Source organism: Tyto alba, unplaced genomic scaffold (assembly GCF_018691265.1).
Source record: "Tyto alba isolate M040663 unplaced genomic scaffold, T.alba_DEE_v4.0 Super-Scaffold_2, whole genome shotgun sequence".
Classification (NCBI taxonomy): Eukaryota; Metazoa; Chordata; class Aves; order Strigiformes; family Tytonidae; genus Tyto; species Tyto alba.
The window spans coordinates 51,593,405-51,610,664 of record NW_024881282.1 but is presented as its reverse complement, the minus strand read 5'-3'; the positions used below and the strand labels follow the sequence as shown (position 1 = coordinate 51,610,664).

The 17,260-nt window shown below is 40.8% G+C and overlaps 1 protein-coding gene across 1 annotated transcript in view; it reads left to right on the top strand.

The window, feature by feature from the left end:
* The first annotated feature begins 237 nt into the window (after positions 1 to 237).
* The window catches only part of RAP1B (RAP1B, member of RAS oncogene family), a 34,734-nt gene continuing 17,711 nt past the window's right edge, over positions 238 to 17,260 (top strand). Inside the window, exon 1 of the mRNA XM_032999775.2 lies at positions 238 to 389. The gene's annotated coding sequence lies outside the window, so the exon portion shown is untranslated. The remainder of the gene's footprint in view (positions 390 to 17,260) is intronic.

The window sequence follows — 17,260 nt, the reverse complement described above, 5'->3', positions numbered from 1 at the left end:
GCCCCGGCGGGGTGACGGGGACCGTGTGTTAGTGCCGGTGCCCCGCGGAGGCCAAGCGGCCCCCTCACCGCCCAGGCGGCCGCACCGACGCGGGCGCCGGGGGGGGGATACAAGGGGGTACGGGATGGAAGGGGGGGGGGGGGGGGGGGCGGAATTGGGGGGAAATGGGGGGAGGGGCGGCGGCGCTGCGCGCCTGCGCAGAGGGAGCGGAGCGGCGAGGTCACCCCTCCCCTCCGCGCCGCCCCCGCCCCCGCCGCGCCAGAGCGAGGCTGGGCGTGCGGCGTCACGGCGACGGCCCCAAGCCGCGCCCCGGCACAGGCAGCGAGAGGGAGCGGAGCGGGCTCGGCCGGCGAGGCGGCGGCGGCGGCGGGGAGCGGAGGCGCTGTCCGGTAGGTGGTCGGCGGTTGGAGCGCGGGCCGGGCTCGCTGCTGGCGATGGGGTGGGGAGCGGTGTGTCTAGTACAGGTGGCGCGGCGGGGCGGGGACGGGGCCGGTGGGGGCGGCGGCGGCGAGAGGCAGGCAGGCGGGCGCGGGGGGGGGGGGGGGGGGGGGGGACGCGCAGAGAAGCGGCGGCGGGGAGCGGCGCGCTGTGAGGGAAGGGGCACGAGCCTGAAACATGGCGGAGGAGGAACTGGGAGCTGCCGCCTCGTCCGGCCTCAGGCGCGGGGGGACAGCGCGGGGGGGGGCGGGGGGGGAGAGCGGGTCGCTGAGGGGCAGCCGTTGCCCGCCGGGCCGAGGGCCCGGCCCTGCCCGCCGCCACCCCCACCCCGCCTCCCCTCCCGCTGGTCCCCGGAGCAGAAGTTGGAGCGGAAGCGGAAAGTTGTAACCCCGCGGCTCGGGGCCGCGACGTGGGGCCCGGCCGGGTGTGCGGGGAGGGGCGGGTGACGCCCGGCTCGGCCCCGCCGCGGGCGGGCGGGGAAGGGGACGGTCCCCGGCTGCCGCCGTCGTTGTCAGCGGGAAGTCCGAGCCGGAGCCCCACCTAGTCCGGTCGCCGAAGAGAAGCCGCTCTCTCTTTCCGGCCGCGGGAGGGGGCGGGGGGGACAGGCCGGGTGCGGCCGGGCGGGCAGCCCGCCGGTGCTTGTGCCTGGGGTAGCCACGGAGCGGGACAAGCGGCCCCCGTCGTGGCCAGCGGGTTCCCCTCCTGCTCGTCACAACCTAAAAAAGGGAAAGGGGTGGGGGGGGGGGGGTGTGACGGGGATGTTTATCTCGTCTGAACACCCACCACCACCCGTGTCAAAGCAAATGGAAGAATTTGACTGACACTTCCTGCGCCAAACCCGTCTAATAAGCCTGGCATGCCTCGTACCCTTCTGTGTGTGTTGGTGAAAAAGCGGTGGAAGGAAAGCGAAGTTTGCAGAGGGGAAAAATAAAACCAAATCCGCATGTTTTCTCGCTGGCCTCGGATTACAAAAAGAGGATAATAAACCAAGGCTTCCTGCAAAAAAAAAAAAAAAATCAGTGTGCTTTTACTCCCATTTCCATCTTAAAGGGATGGGTTGTGCTGTTCGGGCTAAGCCAAAAAGTCTTTTTCTATACTATTGTGGGATATGATAGTAAGGTAGTACAGTTCCAAGAGAGAGGGTATTGCAGAGATGCCCAGCTTGGAAATTGCACAGGTTGAGTGTGTGTTCTTGCATTTAGATGTTTTGATTAGTGTAATTTATTTCCAGCATGTAACAGCTACATCTTACCCCAACGCGTAGACAGTGTATGACAAAGACTTTTCAGTAGTCCTTTACAGTAAAACATACATTGAAATTACTATTATAAAAAAGAAGACACATAACACTCTTCTTCTTAACAAGTTATAATTAAAAGGCAAAGAAGCAATCATATTATCTTACATAGTAACCATTCAAAAGCAAATGTATTTCCCTTTGGAAAGAGTCTCTTTTCTCCTCTATGGAAAACTTGAAAAATTAATCAAATTATTGTCTTTTGGATTACTGTTTTGGATGGTGTTAAAATGACAAGCTTGTGGTGGGGGATACCAAGCCGAAAACAAACCCCCAAAACTTGCTACAGTCAAGCATTTTCACTTTCTTTATTAATCGCATCTTTTTTGATTCTTTCTCAAAGTCTATCCTGTAGCCTTCATTCTAGCTAAAAATGAGCTAAGTGAATAGTGGAGGTTACCTTGGCTGCTCCCATCAAAGGCTTTGCAAATCAACTTTCTAATTAGATTAAGTGTTTTATTCCTTGGTACCTGCATTTTTTCAGGGACGCTTCTTATAGCGGTATGAACTACTTCAAGTTCAACTTGCAGCTGTAGTGTAGAGCTTTATGATTATCTGTAGCTAAAGAACTGAGTTTTGAGTTGTACTTTATATAAATGTCGTGTATCTTTTTTTGCAGCAAAGCTGATCATATTTGGAGCACCTGTCTGCCTGGGGGTGAAATAATCTGCAAAACAGGGTTGAAAGACTCTAAGTGTGAAAACAGAACTTGTATGCTTGTATGGGGGGGGGGGGGCGGGAACAATAGTCTTTTTACTGTCTGTAACTGTGTGTCTTGCTTCTGTTGCTACATACGTGCACCATATAAGTTTTCTGAGTGGAATTAAAATTGTGCTGTTTTGTTCTGAAGCTGTGCTGTAGGATAGTGCATCAAAAATAAATCTGAAGTGAGCCATGACAGTTCTCTTTGTGCTGTTCCAGTTTTGCAGAGTAAAACTGACTCTTAATTGAGAGCCTTTCTGGAGCAGATGCAAACAGATGGGAATCTAGGTGAGGGCCTACAAAAGGAGAAAGAAATTACTTGTATGGCCGAGGAAGGAAATGTGCTGAAGACTGACACTGTAGCTTCTGATCTAACAGTAAATGTGATTGGGGACTAAGACAGTTGTCCACCTATCACCTGGGACGTGGGAAGCGCAGGAGTCACTGCGCTTGAGTGCTTGCTGCTTACTGCTGTAGTGCCAATCCTCTCATCTGCAGATCTCTGCTCTGAGTTAGGTACAGAGGGGTGCTCTTAAGGGTATGAATACCTTATACATAAAAACAGGTACTCTATTGTCCTTGAGTGTACAGTAAGAGGGTAGGTGGATCCTTTATGAATTGACCTGTCTAAGTAACGCTTAGATGACTTTCAGATCCCTAACTGACATTTGAGTGTGTTCTTCACAGAAGCTCAAGTTGTTGCGAGTTTTAATCAAAACTGTTCTTTTGGTAAATAGATCACTAAGCATACCCTGTGCAACAGAAGTTCACGTTCAGCTTGTGGTTGCAAGTACTGCCACTCTTTCGCCTCAGAACAAATACAAAAGCAGACTGAAGTGCACTGTGTAATGTCAGTGTGTTGAATCCCTGCTGACTTGGGGCAGGCTTCTGCTGTGTTCTGTTGCATCTAGGTCAGGTAGAGGGATATTTTAGACAGCCTCCTTGTTCGAAGAGATTAAAGGAGTATCTACAGTTACTACACCTTTCTATTCAAAGGCAAACTTTGTTTTCCTGCTCACATGTGGTTAAGATGGTCTGTTTTTATTCTTGTATAGAGCAGGGAAAAAGGAAGGTTTTTTTGTTAGTTGAATGCTGTTAATAGGGGGTCTGTTTTCAAGTTGACTGAGTTTTCAAAGTTGATCAGCAGTTGACTGCAGCAGAGCTTTAGTATCTCACTTAAAGCATCTAATATATCACTTTCTCCTTAGGACCTGTCAACCATGAGAAAACAGAGTTGCACAGACATAGTAGTAGCAATATACTGATGTAGTAGGCAAGCACTATTTGAAGAAAGTCAAAGACCTTGTCTGCTGGCACAAACTGGCTCTTCATGGAGCAGTTGAATGAGGCTATCTTCAAAAGCTGCAGTAGGCTCTCATGTCTTGAGCTTTAGAATGCCTGAAGAAACACTGGACAACTAAAGATGAAAAGGGTTTTTTTAATACTATGTGTGCCTGTTTATGTATGCTCTTGTGAGCTCCTGACATGCTACATGTTCCTCTCCTCTAGCAGCAAGGAAAAGGAGGAAGGCTCTAAACGCCAGGTTGGAAATCCGCTTATTAGGCAACTTTTCAAATATAAAATGATTTGGGGGCCCTCTAGCTATTCAGGATGCTCTTTTTTCAAGAGCAGTGTTCAGAGGTAAAGGAACTTTTTAGAGTTGAACGAGAAAGAAGAGGCATTTGACAGTATCTTGTATGCTGTCCCACTGAGATTTCTAGTTATTAATCTAAGGACTTGATGTTATTTGAAGTAAATCCCTGCTATGGCAACTATGAAAGGAGGCTGCCAATTACAGTACACATGGTTAGTTTGTTCCTGGCCAATGGAGGAAGGCCAGACCATAGTGCAGGAGTGGGACAGCCTAGCTCTTCTAATGGACTGGTGTTTGCATCCTGTGGCAGAGAGGCAGCATCTCATGTTTCTCTCCAGCCTGAGATTCTCTTCAGGGAACCCCTAGTTTCTTGGATCACTTCGTATCATTCCTGCAGCTGTTGCAACACAGGAAGGTGTCCTAAATCTGAATGACTTGACCAGATCTTCTGCAAAAAGGATCTTATGTGCCACTGTTAATCATTCATGAAATAGTTTTCAATATAACTCTAATTGTAGAGCTGTGGGAAACTTTATATCATTACATTTCTGAACAGTATTGAAGAACTGGAACAGGAGAAGAGTTTATTTTCATAACTGAAGACAAAATAAGGATCTGTAGTTTTAATTCTTTTTTTCATAGAAACTCTGAGGAGAATGTGCTCTTTGCATCAAAATTTATTGATATTGAGGTGAATGTTCTTATTTTGCTTTAATTATAAGTTGTTATTAAATCTTGGTTTCGGTAGGTCATCTTTTCCTTTAATCCAGATTAAGTTTAACAATATTTCCTTTAGTGTGACTTGCTTTGTAACTTTATGTGAAATTAGATGATGAAAGTTCTTCTTAAATTAGTGTTATCTATTGCCCAAATAATGTATGTTGGCTAGCCCCTTCTTCAGTTAATCTCAAATAACTTGTGAATGCAAGTAGTACCTGCAACTGTTTCTTTTTGTTTGTCTGTATTAGTTGTTCAAGCTTTTGAAGTCTTATCCTATTTTTATCACTCACAGTCTCTGTTTCTTCAACCTTACCAGTTGTGCCTTCATTTTTTTTCATGTCTGCAATAAAGGGAAGTTTCTTAAAAGCATTTTTCACCTATCAGGAAGAAGCAAAAGTACCACCACATCTGTGTTAAAGATGAACTGCAGATATATGTGGGTTACCTGTGTTGAGTCCAAGCACCTGTATGTTGCTAGGTGTGACATTTCAGCACTACTGAAATGTTTTTGGTTGTTGCAGGTCCAGACCAGCTACTCCTATTTTTTTCTAAAGGTTTTATATAGGGTCAATATTTCTCATTTGAGATGAAGCTAGTACGCTGAACAGTGCTTGGACTATATCAGAACCCAGACAATACTGACAGTTAAATTCTGCAGTCGTACAATCGTTGCTTGCAGTTAATCAAACTTCTGTAACATCTGATCTGATGCTTTCCTCAAAAGTGGTTCATTAGAAGACTAGTGGAAAGTCGCAGCATGTTTTGTTTTTTTCTGAATGTGGAGAAGGGTAAACTGGGGTGTGGAAAGTAAGTAATCTAGTAAGTGGAAACTACGTACAAATCTTACTCTGCAGTATAGTATTTAGGACTAGGTTTGTTTATAATGTGACATTTACAGTTGAGACTGAGCTGTGTATGACTGTGTGTTCAGCCTTATGTGGTTAGGGAAGTATAGGGGCAGCCCAACGACATACTGTGCAGGAACCTCTTTTATTAATTTTGCAAAAGTGAAGTGGTTAAGGTGAATCGTTAGACTCTGTAAGATGCGATCAGTAATCTTCCTCTGATCTTTTATTGTGAAGCTTCTTACAACATAACATTCTGAAAGCTGAATGTACAAGATGACCCATAAGCATAGCCTACTTGGCTTCATGTGGTTGCTGAAGGATTTTCTTGGGGTTGGGAAAGTGTACAAATTAATACTGCGTGCAGAATCTTGGCTCTTAAGCTCATGTAGTTATATATATAGTTAGTATGTATAAGGATATATCATACCGTTTCTGACCCTTCTGACTTATTTAGAATTGAGAATTGATGGATGATAGGCATTCTGTGAGTGTGATGATTTTAGTCCCATTCAGGTAATGGTCCTTGTGTTATTTACTGCTGTTGTTTATATTCGTGCAGGTGTACAGAAAATGCTATGTGTTTTCATGGATTTTATGATAAGCGGCATCAGAAATGAGTTCTTGGCAAGTGTGAATTCACCTTCAGAGTTCTTGCACACATTATACCAGTCCACAGATTCATTTCCAAGATAGTTTTATATCAACATCATTCACTGAATAGAAGTTACACAATTTGAGATGCCTTGGACTTGTGTTTTTAGCGGGCTGTGAAATGCTGTGTTCAAAATCTGACTTCTGCTGACATTAGTTATTTGAGAATATGCCATGCTTCTGGAAACTGATGCCAAATTGTCATCTTAGCCCTTGGTGGAACCTACGAGACTGTATAGTAGCCCTGAGACATCGAGAAGGAGCACTGGAAGAGGCAAAAATAGCTGACTGTCATTCTGGAGAATCACTCTTCCATTTTTCTGATACATCTTTTTTGACTTAAGTAGCAGATTAGGTGGAACATCACCAAAAAAGAGACACCCTGTTACTTGGTACAGATCATCCTGGCCATTGAGTAACTTTGAAGGCCAGTAGAGAGGAGTCTGTGATACTATAATAAACAGGCATTCATAACTCTTAATTTTTTTAACTGGATGCTTGGTCTTCAGATGTTCTTCTAGGGTCCAATTTTCTACTTGTTTTTTATATCTGAATACTAGGGAGAAACAAGCATTGCTGAATTATACCTATTTCTGTTCTTTGTATGTTCTTACAATTTATTGTTACCTCTTCACCTTTCTTTATATTTGAGCAAGTCTATTGCTTTTTCTTAATGATCTTCTGTTTTTTTCTGATCTCCCTAAGCGTTTTATTCCGAGAAATGTCCTAAGCTAAATTGAGGTTCAACCAGAGATCTTGCATAGAAAACTTAAGTGTGGTAGCTGAAGTTCTGCAAAAATAGAATAGCTGAAAACAAGGTTTTACAATTAAGTGCTTTAGGCCATTGTATGTGCTGATGTTTGGCATCCTGTGGATCTGTATGTTGGTTTTCATCAAACTCTTAATCTCAAAAGTGCTGTATCTATGTGAGTAGGAATTAGAGTGAGAAAATAATAATATTTCATGTGAAGCCTGGAATGAAAAGATAAAGTATTCTTGAAGAACAAAGAAACAAAAACCTCCTGATGCTACCTTTTCCTTTTTTGCTAGAGATCTAGGTCCTGTCTAGTCAAGAAACTGATTAAGAAGCAGCATTAAATGCATGTTAGTTTGGACTTAATTTAACTACAGTAACCAATATTCTGAACAATGTGCAGTCTTACTAACTGAAAGTACATCCTGCTTCTAGCCAGAGGTAAGATGTTAAGATGCAGTTTGCAAATACTTTTTTCAAAGGCAAATATATCAAGTTGAAAATACTTTGAATTATCAGGTAATGTAATTCTTCCATTACTTAATCTTATTGTGGACTACTTTTTAAATGAAATTTGGTGCTCTAAGTTTCACAGAGGAAAGCTGAAACTTCTTTTCCAAGCTGAATGCTGAATCTGCTGTGATAGTAGAAGTGAAAATAGGGAACCATTCACAGCCTTATATACCAAAAGTTGAAGTCCTGGATCCCAAGAACCTAAATAGTGGACATACTGGGTAAACAGGGAGCACCATAAACAATGTGGAAATACAAGACTGTGGTTTCATGAAGGATAAATTTGCTTCACTGGAACAGTCAGGGTGGACTGAAAAGTCTTTTTTCCACCCTGGGTTTGCCCAAAATACAGATTGTTTTGAGATGCATACATTTAACTTGCTGGAAGTAAAGCTTTTCTTCAGTAAAAAATTTAGGATGTGGAAGTAACACTTGCTCAAATGCTGTAGTGACTGTCATAGTCTAAATAATAGATGACTCTTAGAATATTACACATGCTGATTGGTATTTAGAAAGGTCTTCCCATATGAACTTCTGGAGCCAATTTTAAATTTCAGTATGTTTTGGACATTTTCTGCTACTTTATCAAAGTATGTGTTTGGTTTGACTTAAAGCAAAGTGAGTCTTAAGCTATGACAAGTTTCTCTAGAAAATGGCAAGCTTTGAAGCTGCAGAGGAACAAAAAGGTATGGTCTAAACAAGAACTACAGTGATCTTAAGAAGATTCAAATAGACTCTTGTGTAGACTTGATTAAACAAGTTTAACCTTCATTAATTTGGTAACTCTCTACTAAAGATCTAGTCCATGCAATAGAATGTGGTGTGGGGATGACTGCAATTCAAATGCATTGGTTAAAATTATTCATCTTTTTGTGTAGGTGTCATTGAATCTGAGCTCAGGCTTGCAAGTGTGAATTGCTTACTTTTGGGTTTCTGCTCATAACTGTCAGATTCTTCCCTCTCTTGGAAATTCCTGACCAATTCAATGAGACTTTTGGGGGGGCTGTCTGATGCATCAGCTGTTCACAAAGCAGATGCAGAACTATGGCAGTTTACAGCATGGCATGTTAAGATAAGCCAGCATTTGTCTTAGTGTGGGGCTTTGGGGGTGTGGGGGGTTGTGTTTTGTTGTTTTTTTTTCTTTTTTAATACCCTTGTCTGAAGTTTGTGACAACTTAGTTGCCTCAGAAACAACCAAGTTGACTGTGCATCTGCATATGGGCAAAGGTGTTGGAGGTCAACTTCTACAGTTGTCATCTTCTAGTCAGGGTCTTTGAGTTGGGTGTTCCCTGAGGAGCTACCATTGCTAGGTTCAAGATGCTACTGCCTCGCTGCCAGAAACAGAACAGGATATTATGTCCAACTTTCAGCCACTTCAATTAAGCATTTTAGGTGTTTTACAAACCCACCTTCATCAGTGGATTCAGCTAATAAAATTAACTGTGAAAAGAAGCAGTTAATTTTGCACCTCCGTTATTGCAAAGGTAGCAAAACCATGTGGCAGAAGATGGTCGTTACTGCTGGGTGTTGGTGTATGCTTGTTTTTCAACTTAAGTCTTGAGACAACTGTCCTGAGGTTAACAGAAGAACTGTTTGTGAAATTAGGTATAATTTGGGTGACTTCAAGTCATGTTTGCTGCTCACATTCAAATACCATCTTTCTCTAAGTATTGATTGAGAGGTCAAAACAGACATGAATTACAGTTACTTGGGACTTTGCTAGTATGGTTCATTTATCATGGAAGAACTAATTTTCCTGTCAATGAATGCTAGTAGCTAGTATTCTCAATTTGCATAGAATCAGTGTCCTTTCAACAGATAAAACTTCTAATCTTAATTAAAATGACGTATGGGAATTTGTAAGACTGCTCTCAGGCTACCAACCTGATTTGTAGTAGAATTACTGTAAATCATACTATGGAAGGATACTTTGTATGTAAAGGGCCTACACCAGCCAGTCTTAAGTGGCCAGCAACAAAAGACCCTATGATGATGAAGGAAATCTATGTATCTGCCTTGATGGTGTGTTAGTAGTCTAAACAAACCTGAATTGAAATTAAACTTTTAATAATGAAAACAGTGCAAGTAATGATACATTGGTATGCAAGCTCTGGCATTTCCAGGAGTGTATATGATGTGTGGGTTAGAGAGAAATAAAAGGGACAAAAATTCAGGTGGTATTGGGATTGCAGCTGAACTGAGCATTGCCTCACGTTGGTAGAAGGAAACCCGATACAAGGCTTTACTGGTTTAGCAGCCAGTGTCACAATCAGAGCAGAGCTAGGATTGCCAGATGTTAAGCAGATATCGCATGGAATTTGAGGCTAGGTCTTGTTTCTACAACAGAAGTTAAGCTGCCTTTTTCCAAAGAAGAGTATCTTAAGCCAACTGGCAAGTTTATTCTTGAAGTAACTTTCAAACTGCACATAAGTGCATTTTTACAAGAAGTATCTTGACTCTGAAAATTTCCATGCCTTACTTGTAGTCCTGCTGGTTTTTTACTGGTTTTGTAGCTTGAAAGATAAAATTTACTGTAACAATTATGCAGAGAAACAAATGCTTGTATCTGCTTTTAATCAGAAGGATGCATAGCAGGTAAAGCATGTTTGGTATACCATGATGTGGTAATCCATTGATGGATAAAAGTTTTAGAGCTAAATACTGAACCTTCTCTACAATGACAGTAGAGCCAAATTCACAGCAGTAAATTTCTACCTCGATTCTCAAAGCATGCTGTATGGTTGAATACTTAGCTTATGCCTAGCAAGATACCCTAACATGGTAATTATGCATTCTCTGAATTTAAGATACTTGTAGTATTTTTAAAAATCTGGGTGTTCCTTCTATTTATTGTCTGCCTTGATTTTCTTTGCAAGCATAAAAAATACTTGCAATTCAGTTTCTTTACAAATTCAGAGGTCATCGTTTTAGCTGGAAGTCTGACTGGTAGAACATGAACAAACAACTTTCATGGGGGGATGGTGACTGTTTTACAAAAACAGGGACAAAATGCAAAACCACGACAAACAGTCACCAAAAATAAGAATAAACCTGATAAATGTTACAAACTTCAATTGTAGCTTAAATAGAATCTATAGCTTAGGCTTTATAAGGGACTCCAGATTTGAACTGATGTACCTAAATTTTTGCACAAAGCTGAAACTTGGACTCAGTAAATGTTGAAACATAGCATACGTTTTAGTAGCTTGATGTTCATTACATCACTTGCTTTGAAATGACTCTTTGTATGAAACTACTGCAAGTTGCACATGCATGTTAGCATCTCACATTAGGAAGTTTTCATCTTGAGATATCAGTAGCTTCAAGCAGGCCAGTTTTCATCCATAGAGCATGCATTAAGTTTGTGTTTGGATTTAAAAGCTAGCTGGGGGTGAACTTTTGATTTAAGGAAAAAATCCCCAGATTTTATTCAGCTGTATTAATTACAGACAGTGGGACTAGTCTCACAAGGTAAGCTCATGTTAGCTGCTCTGCAGAAATTGTCCCTGTGTGAAGTATTAGCCAAGGTAACTCCCCTCAATGAAAGGAGGAAAACTTGGTTAAGCTATCTCAGTGGTAAGTGTTCCCGCGGGCAGTTCAAGGAGCAACTTAAACCTCAATGCCGTGTTTGTGCTGCAGTAACTTGTTCTCGGGTCTCTGCCTTTTTCTCAGGTGGTTAGTATGACTTCATGTCACTGGATAAGCTTAATCACCCAGACAGCTTTTTGAAAAGCCTCTGAAGATTCTCTGGCATCAGTTAAAATATTTGAACATGATTGAAGAAATATTTTTGTCCAAGAAAAATTACTGTATTAGTGCCCAGAAGAACTAGCTGTCCAACTGACAAAATACTTGTTTGTCAAGACAAGAAGCTATCAAAACCCAGGTAAAAATTAGAAGCAAAAACTACTTCTAGCTTTATTTACTGAACAGTTGACTCTCTTCCAGAGAGTCTGCATTAGTAATGAAATGACTCTAATTCCAGGAGTCTTGAGTATAAAAGTCTTTAATTAGACCCAATCACCTTTTCAATGTATCTTGTCTTCAGAATTGATTTCTGAATAATGTTTTCTATAAATAAGTGTGAAAGTCAGCTCTGGAGTATTTTAATTTCACTTTTATAAGAGATACCGCTTACTCTGAGTAAGGATTATCTGAGTTGCTTTAATTCCTAAAGCATCCAGAAGTTAGTGAAAATGAACAGGCTTCCACTTTGGGTTGTGTTGTCAAGGTGATTCTTATGCACTGAAATTTTTCTGAAAAAAAAAAAAAAAAAAAAAAAAAAAAAAAAAAAAAAAAAAACAAACAAATAAAAAAAAACCAAAACAAACAAACTTGAAGTTGAGGGATAAGAATTTAGGACTTCCCTTTACATGTTAAGTATTTGGGTAATATTAAGAACAGCACATGTTTTCTTTAATTAGCTGTTTCCCTGAAGAAGGAGGTTCTCAAAGAGACTCGAAATTTAGTGGAATCTGGGTGCTGCAGACAATTAGAAAGATTTACATTTGGCTGTCTGACACTGTTCCAGTATCAGAAGTGGGAGGTGTCTTGTCTGGAAAGACTTAATCTTCTGACCTTGATTGGTCCTGTGACAGACCTAGTTCAGTTTTTTCTAAATGTCTGACTACTGTCATCTTGTTCCATCTCAGGGCTAGTATCCCCTACATGAGAAGCAGGGTTTTTTTTCTTTGGCTTTTTCCCTCCACTGCTAATTGTAAGCAGGTAAACCAGTTGGTTAATTTGCTTCATCTGTCATTCTAATATTTGAAACTTTTTTTTTCCTCATGCAAAGAGTTGAGATTAATTTAGGAGTGCTCTTCCCAAGGTGGTTCTAACGAAGCATCTCTTCCAGAGGTAAATGTGCTGGGGCCAGAAGCATTATGAAAATTTTAGTGAATACACCACTCCTTCACAATACAACCAGAATGTCAGGGTCTGAACAGGAATCATGGTGTCTGTAAAGTGCTGAATAATCATGATCCCTTCTGAAAATTATGATTCTTCTGGGAGGTACTATTTGTTTAATTTCATACCTGAACAACTAGTTCACATAAGCGTGTCTCTGGGATATCTTCAAGTAGTGACTGTATTTAGTTTGTGTCTTTGGTCTAGGGCTGAGCTCTAGTTACAGCTTCATGTGGTTTAATATCTCCTGGAAAGCTTGGATTATTAGCTTTCCCATTCCTCAGGCAGGTAACAAAGTTGAATCAGAAACCAGAATCTTAAGCAGAAGGAATTGAAAGAAAACCAAAATCTATAACCAAAAAAAAAAAAAAAAAAAGCCAGCCTACTTTCATAACTATAATATCAAGCTCAATTACCAATGGTATTTGAACTTTCCTGAATTCTTCATTGCATAGTTGCTTTTTAGGAAAGCTTTGCAAGCAATAAGTGTGGAGTTTCTTCATTCACTGCTAAAGCAGGGTTTCTTATTCATCAACTTTCTTAGTGTCATCACTTTGGTTTACCTTTTTCTGGAGACAAGCTTCAAGAAATTATCCAAGAAAATGTCCAGGAGGCACTTTTTCCTGGCTTATCTGATAAGGGCAGAAACAGAAAGCAAGTTCCACATTCATGGTCCTTGATGGATGTGAAGCTTTTAAAATAATTCCTTTCCAGTGACTTGTCCTGGTTAACCTTTCTTCCTTCTGTTCAAATGGATTTATTCAAAGGTCTGCTTATCCTTCAAAGAGAACCTTTATTGGGAAAGGTGTCCATGTGCATATAAAGGTCTTGCTCCTCTAGTCTGTCAAGTACTTTAATTTTAAGAGTGCTCGATGAAGAAGTAGAATTAACTGGTTACGTTAATACAGTACAGTAATGTGTTAATACATGCATTAATTAGAAAAAGTAATATGAACAGACTAGTGAGAGAAGTTGCACAGAGGTGATGGTTTTGTGGACTGTTACATTTCAGGAAGTATGCAAGGCAGTTACTGAAGCGCTGCTGACAGTTAATGGAGGCAATCTGAAAGTGAGCTCTGTACTTTTGAGAGATTGTATGCTTGAGACAGCATTAGAATCCAGCTTATGTGAAAAATGTGATTTCTTGAAGAAGAGTAGGTACCCTCATTTTTCTAGCTAAATCTTGCTTTAGACATATTCAGAGTTCACTGTTATGTCACACATTTGTGCATATAAATACTTGACTCAGCTGTTCAAAGCCAGCACCTGCTCCAATTAAGAGGAAAAAAAAGGCCTTACTTTTTGCATGCTTCCTGTCTTCTTTAGTGTCTGCATAGAGACCACAGTTGACAGTATTTTCCTGCCTAAAGACAGAGGAGCAAAAAATGAAAAAGCAAAGGAAGTTGTCATTGCTCTCTTCCTGCAGGTCTGTCGCCTTAAAAGCCTTCAAAGGAAAATTTTTCTCCTAAAATAGACTCCACTAAATGAAGAGGGATTCAGACAGGTTACTTGGATTATTTGGTAGGAATAAGCCTAAACTTCTTTGTATCTTATTGTTGGGTAGATACTTTTCATCAACTGTCCAATAAATCTGGGGAAGCGGGTTTGCTTATCTGTTACTCAGTTATCATAGTCTCTCCGTTTCTGTTGTGCCCCTTGACTGTATCCATTTTACAGCCCAGAGCTTAGGAGTACAGACAAATATTATTGTTGCACTTAACCCTATTCTGTCCTGGAAATGCTGGCCATGCTGTGATACAGCTGTAGCTTTAACATGCTAAATTGTAAACAGGGAAACACATAAACCTAACTGTACCCTTATTTGAATAACTGAGATTGTGTGATCTAATTATCCTTTTTCCTCCTTTCCAGTTAATACGATGTCTTTCTGACAGTTTTAGAACTGAAGGGTATCATTGAAATGACTGGTTAGTGCAGACTGCTGAAAATTATTCTTAAGGTGCTACATTGAGCTCTGTCTTGACTGTACAAATGGTTTCATAATTACATATTCTTCCAAAGTTCTTGCAGTAGCTTCTTTAAGGGGAGAGGGGATGACAATATGTGAAATACAAGGCACAGACCTTATAAGGAGATACTGCATGAACTAGATCTGATATCTGTTTTAGAATGGGTAGAGAAGTGTTCTTTTTTTCTCAGGCAGAAAAGGAAATCCACCAGAAGTTTGAGCTTCCATCTCAGGTTTTATAGTTTGCATCTCTCAGCAGTTGAACTTTTTATGTTAATATCTTGCTTGGAGCTTAATGGCTTCTGTTGTTTCAAATACTTTCAGGTAACTGAAAGATAGGGTGCCTTATGACTTAAAGTGCAAAAGGAAGGTGAAGTGACATCAGGACTGCTGCTCAAAGCCAGTGGGGTAGTAGATCTAAGTGGGAGCAGATGATAGATGGTGCTTATGCTGCATATGTTGGTTTGTGTTTCATTCCAACATGTCACGGCCAGACTACCTGATGGTAGACTGGCACAGAGATGCCAAGCTAACTCTATGCTGTATAGGTGTATGTATATATTAAGGACTACTGTGTGCTCTTGGTGAGTTAAGGAATAACTGTACAAATGACAAAAAAGTTGTAATGGAGGAAGAGGAAGATAGTACATACATTGTTCATTGCCTAAGTTTGGAGGGAAGGTCAGAGAAATGTTTGAGTGTACTTCAGTCTGCCTTTGTCACATCTTGAAAAGTCTTAAAAAAGCTTTTTGCTTAGGTGCTTCAGAGATTAAGAAGATTGGCTAACCAAGATGTAATAGCGTGTATATATATATATGCTTTAATTAGGTACTACCACTTAAAGGAGTGAAATCGGCTCCAGAGTGTTTTACAGCAATTGGATATTTAGGGCAGAAATTCAAATTTGTATGCTGAAAGAAGCTTTGGCTTCTGTTAAATTCCTGAATCCCTATTTCAGAGCCAAAATGGAATTGCCAGTCTCTCACTAAATCCAATATGTTAGCTTCTTATTTCAGGATTTTGAATTTTCTTTAAGGAACTGTAGATCATTCAGTAAGAAAGTCACAGATTACTCAAAACACTAGGTAAACAGGTATTTGGTACCTGCTGCTTAAATTCTGTTACTTCTGAATTACTGTCAGCCTTCATTATTGACATCTCTGTATTTAGTTACTAACTTCAGACTGATGACTGAAAAACTCAGCTTAAACTGTTCATTTCAAGACAGTGAAATTGCTGCAGTTCACCCAGATTACTGTACTGGGATTTCCCTTACACCCACTACATTTATGTCATTCTACTCACACCTTTCCAAGAATAAAGGCATATCTGAATCTTTGTTTTAAAGAAATTACGGGTGGTGTAGTTAAAGGCTTAACTTGTCATGAGTTTGAAAGGTACATTTAAGTACAGTTAGAGACAACCCTTTCTTTATTCCTATTGTTTGTTGAAATGCTGGACAATTTACAGGTTCTAGATGTAAATGAACATGTACAGTGGTGCTAGACAGATTAAACTTGTGGTGTGAATGGTTCTGGTGGTCCATGTTTGGAAAAAATCCATGGAGGGAGAAAAACATAGACCATCTTTTCACTCCTGACTTTAATACTATTAGGTGTGAAAATCACTAAAGTCTCAACATTTATTTGAAACAGAAGCCTGTGAAGAGATCTGCTTTGCTGGACATCTGGTCAATTATTTCCTTATGGCTTTCTCCTTGTGTTCCTTTTGCTTGCTTGAGGTGCAGGGAATGATTTAGATAAGTTGAAAGATTGCTCGTTATGTGTTTGAAATAAGAAAATTAAATAGGGCCTGGCCTCTTGATTTTTCAGTCCTCTGACAATATGGAGTTAATCGGTGATGGAAAAGATGGGCACTAACATGGAGGTGCTCTGAGTTCTGTGTAAATCATCTTAACATTTTGTGCTAAACACCTAACAGATGGTGTGACTCCAGAGATACTGTGCATTACTGCTGATGAGGAGGGTCTTTCTTACCTTACTTTGCTGCTTGTTTTGTACAAGCACCTGTGTTGGCTTCCCTGCACTTCCCTTCTCCTCCAACCCCCAAATTATTCATCAGCTGGGGAGGGTTTCATCTTTCTGCAGGGGCAGAGAGGGGAGAAAACAGGTAACTCGATCCAATAAGTGCTAGAACCCCTGCAGTTACTGTCCCTGCAGCCCAGTTACTAGCAGGACTGTAAGAGGTGTGTTTTCTTGAGCAGAATGACCCAAAATCTGTGGCCTTGTTTTGTTTCTGCTGGGTCAGTTTTCAACAAAGATGAGCAAGCAGATCTGGCAGACTCCTGTAGGCAGCCACGCTAGCCAGTGTGGAACAGGGGCAGATCTAGCTTGTAGGAGAGGAATGGTCTCAGAATAATATTTTGGTTGTCTCCAGTTATTCATGGAACTACAGTCATTATAACTGTGAGGAGGTATCTAGCAAAACATTAGTCAACTTTCAGACCTAAGAAAGGATTTTTCTGAAAATTGACTTCTGGGATCCTGCTGTTCTTTTTGAGAAATGTTTGCTTTCTGGGAGGATGTTGGTTTAATTTTGTCATACAAGTCTCTCTGATTCTTTGTTTAGCACTTAAGTGTTTGAGAAAATTCATGCTATCTCCTCTTGGATAATTGTTTCTTATCAATAGTAACTTAGCTTTACTATAGTAGAGTTTATTCAATATTTCTTTATAGGAGAACAATAATGAGGTAGAAGAAATACTGTGTCTGGTTTGCAGAATTTTATTGTAGCTGCATTAAGACTTGATAGTTTGAAAATGGTCACTGTATTAAAAAAAGTTAACTAAGCCCCTTTGTCAAACCCAACTGAGTGAACTGGACTGTAGCGTTGTGGTTGTACTTTC